Below are 10,945 nucleotides of genomic sequence, written 5' to 3' on the forward strand. Positions count from 1 at the left end.
ATGCTTTTGTAAGTTGTTGGAGTCGATTAAGCATTGAGATTTGCATCTCAATGTCGATTCCTTCATGTCATGGTTTTAAGAGGAAGAGTAGTGAACATGTTGTATAAGCTACCTTCATATGTAGTCTCGCTAACTTGCGTTTTGATGAAAGCAAGAGGCTTGGGTACATGTGCGAGTCTTCTCTGCATAAACTCTGAATATTTCTTGGGATCCTCATTGATAGTCTCTTTATCTTGTGGGCGTCTTTATATATGAACTCTTTTTGGGTCCACTACAGTCGTCCTTTCGTGTATCTGTTTGAAAAGAAATAACTTGCAACAACAGACACAACAATCTTTTTGGTTGTTGCATAATCATTTGCCAGTTGAAAATATCTTCAAAGTGGGGTGCCCCTTTTGGACACCGACAACACTTTATGCAGAAGGGCCCCTACGATCATGTAATCCTGTGTTGATGCGGTAACCCTTTTGAGTCACCTATAATTCTTGTGAAATGATAACCTCTCTGGTTATTGCCAATAAATCTTCGTATATAATCTCAGAAAAGTCTTGTGTATCTTTTGTATCAATACTACTTATAGATTCCTCTTGAATTGTCAATCTTTGGATTATCTTGTGCATTATTTGATGTTGGATATGAGGCGACTTATAGATATCCTTTGAATTGTTAGCCTTTAGGTAATCCTGCGCATTATCCAACTTTGGATAAGAGATGACTTATAGCTATCCCTTCAATCGCTAGCTTTTAGGTGTTCCTGCACATCTTCCAACCTTGGACATAATATGACTTATATATATATCTCAAATTTTTAGTCCTTGGGTAATCCTGCACATAATCAATCTTGGATATGACGCAGCTTATAGAGAACCCTTTGACATACCAATTTGATAATCTCGCATATTCTCCGATAAGAATTTAGTCGCAACTTATAGGTAACCTTTGGACTATCAATTTAGGTAACCTTGCATACTATCTGGTAAGGATGTTATTGCATCTTACGGATGACCTATGAGCTATCAACTCAGAGATAATCTTGCACACTATCTTATTTCAAATAATATGACTTATAGATGATCCTCAAATTATCATTTTCGAGGAAATCTCATATGACGTTCGCTTTCAGATAGCGACTTAAAGACGAATCATGTGCTTTTGTGAATTCAGATGTTGATTCATAGGATGATGATACATCCTCGACGCCAACATATGCTATCTCACGTGTTAATAGATATTAAATGTTGATATCCTCGATTGATGTATTAGTCATAATCCAAGCTTGAACGCTTTTGAGCATATTTTGGAAATCCTTCTTGGAATTATAGGTATAGATTATTTTTCCTCATCACGAGAATTTTCTTGTGGCTCTTTCATAAGCATATGCCACCTGAAGATTTGGTTGACCTCCTTATGACTAAAGTAACGAGTGTTTGATCCTGCGCTGATCATCGATGTGATTTTGGAGCATTTGTATTGATAGTATCTTGTAACAATATTTGTAGAGAAGATCTTTGGTTAAGTGGTGGAAGTGTCTTCTGTATTGACCCTTGGTGCCTTTTGCTCGATGTTTTAGTCAATTCATTCCTCGTTGATGTCTTGTAGCTCTAATGATGTCTTGTATTATCTGGTACAAATCAACCTTGATTGTAACATTTCCAAGTTGAACGTTCTTGCCTTCATTGATTTTTGAAACGTTCTTCAAAATTTTGCCCCAATCTTTTGGAGAGACTTTCTCAATGATTCTTTGCTGCGTATCATGGGATAGTCTTGATGAATCATGTCGGGTTTTCTGGATACCATCGCGTTCAAATTTCTCTCGTCGTTAGGAAAAAATAGAATTTTGTATTATAAAGGGACCGAGCCTTATATAGGCTGCCTACGTATCCCGCTGAGGGAAATCAGGTCACACGTAGCTCCAACTACAAAAGGGGAAATGATTCTACTTAAGTACGACCGAACCTGATGAGGGTTGCCTACATATCTCACCATGAGAAATCAGCTCAGAACGTAGTTCTAATACATGATAATTAGAGGAGATCCTATGCCTTCAAATATAGGACTTTATTTATTGTCTCTGATTCGATCAACTTGGATTTGTCTATATCATATTCCCGCTAAAGTTAGCGCTTCTCTGTAGAGTGGCTTATATGAAGGCCCCGCTGGCTCGACGTGGAGAATGGTGTCTCTCACGTCATATATACTCCTCTATTTTCATGATTGGGCACCAAATCATTATTTGCATTTGGTTGCTCTTCGACATATTGGATTGCCCCGACCTTGATCAAGCACTCAATTCTATGCCCTAACCTATTACTATCTCCAGTATCGTGCCCCAAAACTCCAGAGTGGAAAGCACATCGCTTTGTTTCATCAAACTAATTAGGTAATGGATCAGGAATCTTCGCCAACTCCGGTCGCAATAAATTTACAGCTCTCAGTCTCTCAAAAAGTGTCAATGGTTTAATAAATTGAGTGCAGCTTCGATTGCGCTTACCCTTCGAATTTTGTCTTAGCGCAAAAGGTGTTGGATTTTGATAAACTGACAATTGGATTGGTACGCATGGTTGTGGGAGTTTGTACTGATTGATAGCATTTAGGTATTGGAGTTTCTAGCGATTAAAAATTAGGAGGGTGCGGTAGAGTAGCCGTGGATGGATGTGTGGGATCCTTTCCTTGGTGTAGTTCTCCTCTTAACGTCTCGAGTTGTTGCTCCAAAAGAAGCATACATTCATTATCTCGTCTTTTAAAAATTCTTGATACTTTGCCAACGTTGGAACACTTTTGGTTGGGTCGATGGTATTGGTGTTCATTATATAGCTTAAGTCGGCTAGTTCTATCGATCAACACAATCAACCTCTATCGTGGAGTAATGCAAACACAAATGAAAGTTCAAGAGTTAGTTCATGTCGATGGACAAGCACATTCAGACAACATCGAGTAAGCGTATCCTATATTGTGGAGCCTTATTTCCATCGGTAGGCCTTCTTCCAAACAAACTGATATAGATAAATCTAGATTTTGACACATTTTGGATTCAGAACAATTTTAAGTTTTCTTGAAGAGGGAATGTATCCAACAAGCGCGGCTAAAAGAGGCCTATATAGTCGATAAAAATTGATAGAAAAAGGCTAAAATAATACCTTTAAAAGAGTGAGTATCTCAAGTCTCGTCATTGATGAATGAGGATCTTGTGGTAGAGATATCGAACGGAGGAGAAGTATCGACAATGCCTCACGCTCATTGGCTGGAAAGAGTTAGAAGTGGGTAAAGACGAATAATATTCCACATTCATTGTTTTGAATAAGGGTGTCAAATAATTGTAGAGTTTTGAATAATATTCTACGTCTGTTGACTAGAAAAAAGAATCAAACATTGGAAGAATGCTTGATGACATTCCACTCTAGTTTGGATCAAATAAGAAAAAGCTAGACGTAGGTGGAGTTTTTAGTGATATTCCTATCTGCGGACTTGAAGAGAAAGTCGAACGAAAGCAAAGCATTTTTAGAACACTCCTCTTTCATGGACTCTGAGAAAGATATTTGTTAAGCGGAGTTTTAACAACACTCTGTATTCGTGAAAATGGTGTCAAATATTGGCTAGTTTGGGTAAAACTTTATGTCTATTGCCGTGAAAATGATGTCGAATGAAGAAAGAGTAAAAGAAGGCCAATTTGATTGTTCTGAATCCATTAATGTTTGATTTTTGGATTATCTGAATTAGTTCTAACACAAAATATGTCATAAAGGTCTCATAACCTTCTGAGAAAAAGGTGGCTTCCTAGTTGCGAAGACGATAACTTGGACCGTCCCGCCTAAGGTATATGCAATATGACCTATTACTAGATTAGGATTTTTCCCTAAATGTTCAAGAGTGGGACTGAATATTTGCGAGAAGGTGCACTAACCTAACTGCACCAACTCTGAAACTAAGGAATCCAAAGAAGGTTCGGAGGAGTACAGTACACCCCTCGCGTGTACCACAATGTGTGAATTGTGTACGATCAAAAACTCTATAGAAAAATGAAAGTGATAGAACAGTAACAAGTAGTGTTATTCAAACAAATAAGGAACACAAGTTTGGATTTGGCTTGCGTCCTTTCACACATAGCATGATATAAAAATATATAAAACAAATAACATAATAAAGCATAAAAATCCTAAACTAAGCATGATAAAAAAATGTAAAGAATTTATAAGCAAATTCACATAATTTGCAGTGTAATAGGTAAAGAATTTAATCATATACAAAAAATATAAAAATACCTCCCTCGATTGAAAATCGATTCGATCATGGTTAGAACGTCTCCTCTTTCCTAGCAGAGTCTCCATTCTGTCATACCCTATATTTACTTGAGGTCAAAAAGAGCACGACGTTATGGACTCTAAATGAATTAAAGTTTGCACAGAGTCGCCACCTAATTTTTAAGGAAAAATAGGAAACCTATTCATTTATTAACATGTATGATTTGTATTTTTTTAGTGTGTGAAAAACCAATTGAGATTCTAGGTAAGGGTTCAAATTATCCCGAAGGGAAAGGGTTAGACATCCTTCAGGATCCACAAATGTGGTACCCGGCTAGACTTAATTTGTCAAAGAGGGAGGAGGTATAAAAAATAATGTAAAAGTGTATGTATTAAATATAAATAGATGTTTAAAACTATGTAAAGGTATATGTATAGTAAATATATAATTAAAACACATTATTATGAAACACAGGTAAAAGATATGTATATAAAATGTATAAATTACATGTGAAAAGAAAAGTATTTTGACGTGTGAAAGAAAGTATATCTTGATTTACCATGAAGATAAAGAGAAAAATAATGTTCTTTGTTTGATTAAAGTTTATGAAAAATTAAAAGGTTTACTTTAACAAAAAAGATCACAATGTTTAAGATGTCAAAGTATGTAAACTAACTTGATTAATTTAATTTATTAGTGTAAACGTTAACGACTTAAGTTTGCATAAACGTGAGGTGATGTTGTATAAAGAAAATTCCGTCCAACACCCCAAAAATAAAGTTTTCACTATAATAACATTTGTACAAATATAAAAATACAACATAAAATTAAAAGGGCCTCTTTGAATGCAACTCTCGATGAGTAATCCAAATAACCTGTATAAACACTTGTAAAAATGTTAGTAACGAATAAATAATAATCAAAATAAATTGAACAAGTATGTGTGTATATAAATATTTAAAAAGATATTTTTTTGTTAAAAAGTGGGCTCAGATAAAGTCATGACTGTGAAATGGTTGCTCAATTAATTGGCCATCCTAAATCGTTTTGCTACGAAGTGGTTGTTCAATTAATTGACCGTCCTAAATCGTCTTGTCAAAATCTGAATTGTAAAATCTTGTATTGTTATAAAGTTTCATCATCGCCCATAAAATATTTTTTATTACGTATTTGTATACGTAAAATTCGTCTTTTGTTTACGGAGGCCTCAAAATTAATAATACTTTTTCATTGGCCAAATGTGTAGTATCCATTCACCATCACTATAAATAAATGAGAAGGACCAAAATCGTCCAAAAATCACTCCAATAGCAGCAAACTCAAGGCAAACAAAAATGGTCAATAACAGTGATAATAAAATAGCAAAGCAAACAGAGACAAACACACTATCGAATTAATTCAAATATCTATCAAACGGCTTTGACCAGATCTGTGTAGTAAAAGAAAAATATTAGAGAAAAGGGGCGGCTCGTGGCTGTTTCTCGGTGTTGGTAGCGGCTGTTGTAGTGGTTGATAGCGGCAGATCTGGGAAGAAATTTGATGCTCACCGGTCATCACCTCCGGCGAGCTTGCGGTGAGACGTAAAGGGAAAGCTTATAGCGTGGGGGGTGGTATTGTTGGGCGGCTGTTTCGGGGAAGAAAACCATGTGTAGGTGGCGCGTGAGATCGGATGAACTGTTGGTATCTACGGAGAAGACGAAAGCTTAAAAATGGAAACTGTGTAGTAGGCGTCTGTATATATATTTATATGTGTGTCATTGCTGTTGATGGTAAAAAATGAAACAAAAATGGAGGTTGTTTTTGTATGTATGCGTGTGTTTGTGTGTTTTTATATATATTTTGTGTGTGTTTTGAAGAAAAAAATGGAATAAATAAAATATGCTTGTATATTTATGAATATGTGTGTGGGTTTGCAAAGGAAAAATGTTTATGAGTTGTAAAAAATAAATATATGTGTATTTTGAAAAAGAGGATAAAAGTGAACAAAAAATGTGTGTCCAAAATGTGTCCTCCCACCACCTATTTATAAAAAAAAATTGAGCACCCCTTTTATCTAATGGATAAAGGGGTGTCCTCTCTTTTTTTATAATAGAACACCCTTAGGTCCTTAAGTTATTGGTCAAAGGATTTTCATCTTTTTGACCAACGGACAAAGTAATTATTCAAAGGGTAGTGTCATTGAGTTGTCGTTGTCAAATGTGACAAGACAACACTGAGTGGTACCACATTTTCGGACGTGACAAAACATTATTGTGTAGTCGTTGTCGGATGTGATAAGACATCGAATTATTATACTACACAAAAATAATTGATCTGACTCAGCATTTGCGGACTGTAAAATATAGATGTTGAATGAAAAATGTAAAGAATATTAAAATTATTAAAATATAACTAATTTAAAATATATATATATATAACGTCATGTCGTGCACGTGTGCGGGTGATTGTAAAATGTTAAGAACGATAATGAATTGATAAAAATTCTAAAATTATTAATAAATTATAAAAAATAAAAATATGACAAAACATAGATCAAAATCCTATAGAAAGGATAATTATCAATAATTTTTCAAACAATTGCAAAAGATATAAAAATAATGCTTTGTGCCCTTTAACAAACAAAAAGCCCGAAGACGTTAATTTTAGACACGGAGAGAAAAAATTGGGTGTCAACAACTAGTAAACTGGCAACAGATCGAGAGTTAGTTGAATCAGACCCCAAACCTGAGCAAATTTTCCATTATAGAAGGAGAGAAGTAGTCTTCTCTCTCGTATTCCTCAAATCAAAGAAGGCCAAGAAAATCCAGCATTTATGAATGAAGAACGTGCAAGTGTTTTGTTTGGTAAAAGTATTTTGATTGAGTGAATTGCTACTTTTAAGACACCTAGGCTCATGGTTGTAACTTCTGTACTTGTTGGCTTAAAATTTGAATTCATTTAATTGTTTGGTTGAGAGTCTATGATGATCCTATGTGAGTTGAGTATGCACCATATGTGTGTGAGGATATTTGTATATTCCTTGTTACATGTGATGTCTAGAACTTGTCCGGTGTGTGTGCAAAGTGAAATAAAGAGAGTGAGTTTACGAGAGATGATATAGACATTTCTTTGATAGCCTTGTCTTTACCTTTTATTTGACCTACCCTTTGTTCATAATCATAGTGAGCCTCGTTGAGCCTTTAGCTTTTTCTTTCGAAGCCTCATATGTATTCTAATCCCTTCTTTGATTGACCTTAATTTGATCCAAAAGATCCTAGGAGCTTTAATAAAAAATTAAGTGAGTAATGAGTTTGAGAAATAAGAGGAAAAAGGTGAGTTTGATGCCCCAAGGTAATAGTTATTGGTGTTGATAATTGATGTGTGGTGGATGGGTCTGATAGACATTGTGTTAGAAATATTACCATGTTGTGAAAAAGATGAAGAATTTTTTTTTTGAATCATGTGGTAATAAATAATACTTCCACCATGTGTTTGTGAAAATGCTTAAAAGAGATGGGGCAAAACAAAAGATATGGGTGGATGGAAAAAATATAATTTGGTAGTTGAAGATTGGCTTTAAATTTATAATGCAGTGTTTTAAAGAGCTTAGAGAGGTTAGTCACTATTTTCAAATAGTTCCTACATGTCCCTTAGCCTACATTACAACTCAAAAAAGACCTAATTGATCCTAAATTTAACACTCTGATATTAGTGGAGTATGACACTAAGGGTAAGCCTATGGTTCATTATGTGTAACTTGTCAATTCTTTGTGAGAGTGAGAGTAAATTGATTCTTGTACCCATTGTGCTATAATTTGTATTTATATGAGTGATTATGGGTAACTCTCCTATTATGAGGGGAACATGTTTGATGAATGAGGGTGATTTTTATGATGTCTTATATTTAGCAACATGCATTAGTTTGCCATGTGTGAGTCAATTCTTGAGGCTAGGATGTTTTGAAGTAGGATTATTGAGCTTTGAATTATGTATAGCATGCTTAGAGTTGTAAACTTGCATTCCGTGTAGTCATTGTAGTACTAGATCAAGTGTCTTGCATTTATCAGAAGTGTGTAGTCTCTTCAACTCATGATTCTTATAATAAAGAGTTGTTCGAGGACGAACAATGCTTTAAGTGTGGGGTGGTGATTTTGGGTGTATTTATTCATTCTAGCGCTACTATTCTAGTCTTTTAAGCCTTGTTTTGAAGATGATTCTTATGATTAATGTGTTGATAATGATATAAATGTGCATCCAAGTGTCCATATATGTGTTTACAATGTTTATTGGTGTTTTCACACAAGTTTTGCTTCAAATTGATCATTTAGAGTTCAACCGAGAAAACTAGTGTAACTAGCTTGAGCTAAGTGTTTGTCTAGTCTATCGTGTTGGGTTCTAATGTATTTAATGAGTTAGTAAGGTTGTTATTGTGTATTTATATGTGAAACAAATTGTTTATAATGTTCAAGGGTCAATTGTATCAATCCAAGAGTCAAAACAATGAGTTAGAGATCAAAGTGAATGAAGCCTATGCTTAGCTCGTGTTTCTATTTCACCGTTTAGCATGTTGTGTTGTTTTGAGATCTAAATTGTTGTGTTTAATGTGATAGAATTCTTTGTAAATGTACTATTATTATATATGAATGATTTAAATGCTTTAAATCAAGTGGAAACAACTCAAAAAGGTTTGGAATGAATCACGCAAGCACAATACACAACTTGAAGTAATTTTGGACACCTGAAATGTATTGGGCTAGTGCAGGCGCGTGGAGAATTTAAGGGGTTCATATGACCAACCATTGGATTAATAAGGTGACCAAAATGGTTACCCACTACTTCTTGGTGGTAATATCAGTGAAGGATCGACCGCATCGCGGTGAAAAGAAAATCTGCAGTTGTCAATTTACAGAATCTTGGCGCGATGACGCCGCTTCACGGTCCTATAGAGATTGGCATGTCAATGAGATGTGATGACCATCAAAAATGCAAAAAGAGTTCCCAGATGAAGGATAATAATGTGTAAACCCAATCCAAGTCGGTTTATGCCTTGTATACTATAAATAAAACATGTTAAATTATGTTTTAGACATCTTGGAACCCCTAGGTCGTTTGGAACGACATTGGAGGCCACCACAACTTCTTTTTATGTTTTTATTTATTTTATTTGGCTTTCTTTTATTGTTTTAATCATTCATACAATTAATTGGATGTTGATTATGGCTATGAGTGACTAATAACTCCCTTTCTGGGGTTAAAGCCAAGAACATGAGTACGATTGTTTTGAATTAATTTCATTTGATTTGCTTATCATTATTGGTAGTTTTTTATTCTTGATTTAACTATTTGATGGATTGATCACCTGGAAAATATACATATTCTCACCCTTGTGATCTCGGGAGAGGGAATAGGGAGATAGAACATGGGAATAAACAAAGTATGATTTTTATTCTTTTATGAAATAAAGAATTTGAATTAGTATTTAGGACAGGAATGTACTTAGATACCTTGATTCAAATGTAGGATGATAGCTTTCAAACACTTAATTGGATTATTACATTCCCTCTCAATGATGTAGTTGTAATGTCTATATTAGGTAGACGATTAGAGGTCGGGAGACCATGATCACGCAATTAACCCTACAAATCAACAACCAAGATAAGCAAGTTAATGAATGAAGTTCAACAACATAGTATGATTGTTCGAAGTGCTTTAACCCTGGTCTTTACTTCATTGATTGTTTCAAGACTCTTATTTAAGAATTATTTAATTTAATTCCGAGTTACAATTTCCAAACTCTCTCTCTGGTTATGCTTGCATCAATTAAATCTAAATTGTGAAATAGAATCAAATAGTTGTGAGATCAAGTCCCTGTGGGATTGATACTTGGCTTCTTGAAGGCCACTTTACTACTTGGTAGACCACGTACACTTGCGTGTGCACTTGGGATTGTCACATAGCTTCAAGAGTAGAATTCAGCCCAATTAAGGCCACTTCATAAACCTCAAACCATCCTATAGGTGACCAACACCGACGCCCATACTATGCTTCAAACGGAGCCATTTAAATGCTAGCATGATAACTATTATTGTAAGCAAACTCAATCAAAGATAGGTGGTCATCCTAAATTTCTTTGAAGTCAAGGACGCATACCCTCAACATATCTTTCAACATGTGAATTGTACGTTCAGCCTAACCATCTGTCTGCGGATGAAAAACAATACTTAGCTTAACCTTTGTACCAAGGCCCTTTTGATAAGACTGCCAAAACTATAAAGTAAAATACATGCCTCTATCTGATATGATGGACAAGGGTATCTCATGAAGCCTCACTAACTCGCGAACATACATCTTTGCATAATCCTCCGCGATATCTGAAGTCTTACCTAGTAGGAAATATCCTGACTTCATCATTCGGTCTAGTATGACCCAAATTGAATCATAATTGACAAAAATACATACTGAAGGCTTTTATGGTCAGTGAAAACATCAACATGCACACAATAATGGTAGTGCCTCAAAATTTTTGAAGCAAAAACCAAAACAGCTAACTCCAAATCATGAGTTGGGTAATTTTTTTCATGATCCTTAAGTTGTCTAGAGGCATAAGCTATCACTTTCCCATTTTACATCAATACACAACCTAACCTAACTCTGGAAGCATCACAATACACTATGAATACATCTAACCCTTCCGATAAGGCTAACACTCGTGTCGACGTCAATCTAT

The sequence above is a fragment of the Capsicum annuum genome, chromosome 11 (assembly GCF_002878395.1).
Source record: "Capsicum annuum cultivar UCD-10X-F1 chromosome 11, UCD10Xv1.1, whole genome shotgun sequence".
NCBI lineage: Eukaryota > Viridiplantae > Streptophyta > Magnoliopsida > Solanales > Solanaceae > Capsicum > Capsicum annuum.